Below are 2,350 nucleotides of genomic sequence, written 5' to 3' on the forward strand. Positions count from 1 at the left end.
AATAAATAATAACTGAACTTGTAACAGTTTTGTTGCAAAGCACAATATTATGGTGAAATTAGATCTCGTGTTTGAGTTAAAACCGAATTATTGTTGTATAAGCATAGCAAGCATCATAGCAAAAAGGCTAACAAACTTAAGAGTTATACCCACCAATTAACATTAGCCCTTCATTCATGACATGGATACCGTAATAATCATACAGAGAGAACATAGTTGCATACCTTTATCTTTAGCTCATTTCTCCTCTTCTTCTTTTCTTTATTTTTCTAAATTGGGCACCTGATGGCTTTGACCTTTTCCTGTCCATCTCTGTGTTTATTTAGCACTCGACAATCAACATATTTCCCATGATCCCCCCAACACTGTCACTCACGACCAGAAGTCAAGACTAAACCAACTCACCTTGGTGACCACATAATCGTTTTGTATTACCTATTTTTATTAGCCATTTCACACAATTCAGAAAAACAAAAATGTGCAGGAACTATAGGCCTGTATTTATAATATTATGAATGAAATGTGCGTTATTTGGAAGAAAGTCGAGGTGTGACTGACTTTAGTCCACTAATTCCATGAGAGTATTGCTCTACAGTGGAAATTCGCCCGTGTCAAAAACAACTGGTTTTAGCAACCTGTAAAGCGCTGTAGAAAAACTAAACGTGAGTCTACTTACGATTCTGCTTGGACAAATGTTCTCGTACAGTTTGCACTTCCTTGCTCTTTGTTCGTTTAGAGGTTTCGCTTTTTTTAAGATAGGCTATAGCCCGCTTCAGAAGCTCGTCTTTCTGTTTCAACCCGGAGAGTGAGTAGAGGAGGAGCTCTAGAATAGCAGTCCGGGGGTGTATTCCAGAAAGCAGGTTATGTGACATACCTGGGTATGTTTAAGGGTAAGTAAGCGGATAAACTCAGCTTTCGGGTCCACAAACAGAGGTAACTTTCAGGGTATGTAAGTAGCCACATAGTAACTTACTCTCTGAGCATAACCTGCTCCAGAGTAGGTTCTGTTTCAGGGTCCTTTCACTTCAGCTTGACGAGACTCCAGTGGGCGTGACAGATTGCGCACAATATTATATATTATTATAATATAGTTCTGTAATATATATATATATATATAGCTATATTAGGGGTGGAACGGTTCGCTGGGAAAAAATCGAACCGTACGGTTCACCACGCGCTAGGACTGCGGTTCAACTTAATTCTGACAATGCATCAGTAATATGGTTTGCTATAAATAACACGTAAAACAAACAGGGTTCGGCTAATATATGTTTCTGTTGATGGAACAACGCATCTGTAATATGGTTTGCTATAAATAACACGTAAAACAAACAGGGTTCGGCTAATATATGTTTCTGTTGATGGATGCACATTCTGGCTTCCCAATACATTACAACAACAGCGATAAAAAAAGAAAAAGAAAACGTGGACAAACCATTCACTCTTGTTCAATGGACTGCCATATGCTGGAATATGAGCATATTCCGTCATCACCCGGGTGCTGCACAGGTGAGACCTGAACAGCACACGTTGATATCTGTTTAAGCTAAACTCATTTAAGCTTTGCCAGTTTAAACATTTAAGAGCCAGAGGACGCGAGCTTGCGCGTGCAGTGAGAAGATTTGTGCATGGCAAACCCAAGCCTCAGAACACGCCCAAATATTAAGCTTTCTCTGAAGTATTGTGTTTAAATGGACAAATTCACACAACAAGTATGCTAAAATGGCCGTTTTGATAGTATCCTATAGCAGACATAGCCGGCTGAACGTACTGTATCAGTGCATTCTCTTAAAGCCACAACACTTCTTAATATTAATCAAACAGCAACAACAAACAAATCACTCACTGCTCTTGATTGAATAGCTTTTGTAACTTTAATAAAGATTCATCTTTAATTTATACAGTCAAATATGCATTGCTGTTTTACATTTCATTACTTTATTCAATTTCTGTACCTAAAAACTAATGTTAGACCTACCTAAAAAAAAAAACTGAAAATCACTGTTTGTTTTATTTGTGTCTTTACTCTATTGTATTTATTTGTTTAAATAGTTTCTTCTTTAAGGTCATTTCATATTTCACATGAAAACATTTCAATTTGAAATAGCACTTTGTAAACAAATATAGAACAAATGCATAACAAATGTATACAAACTGTGAGTGTTAAAACATTTTAAGTTTGTGAACAACCTTTGAGGTTGGCTTGAGAAAGCTTAGCCTGAAAGTTTGAAGCACAAAGTTTAGAGATAGATGTTTTCATATAGATGTTGTTAGTGCATTGCAAGCTATTGCTATAGCTGTTAGTGCACGCTAAAAAATGCTGGGTTAAATATAACCCAGCGCTGGGTTA

The 2,350-nt window shown here is 37.0% G+C and overlaps 1 pseudogene; it reads left to right on the top strand.

The window, feature by feature from the left end:
* The window catches only part of LOC107570894 (tripartite motif-containing protein 35-like), a 12,814-nt pseudogene that overhangs the window by 833 nt on the left and 9,631 nt on the right, over window positions 1-2,350 (top strand).

The sequence above is a fragment of the Sinocyclocheilus grahami genome, unplaced genomic scaffold, assembly GCF_001515645.1.
Source record: "Sinocyclocheilus grahami isolate Dianchi unplaced genomic scaffold, SAMN03320097.WGS_v1.1 scaffold1520.1, whole genome shotgun sequence".
Classification (NCBI taxonomy): Eukaryota; Metazoa; Chordata; class Actinopteri; order Cypriniformes; family Cyprinidae; genus Sinocyclocheilus; species Sinocyclocheilus grahami.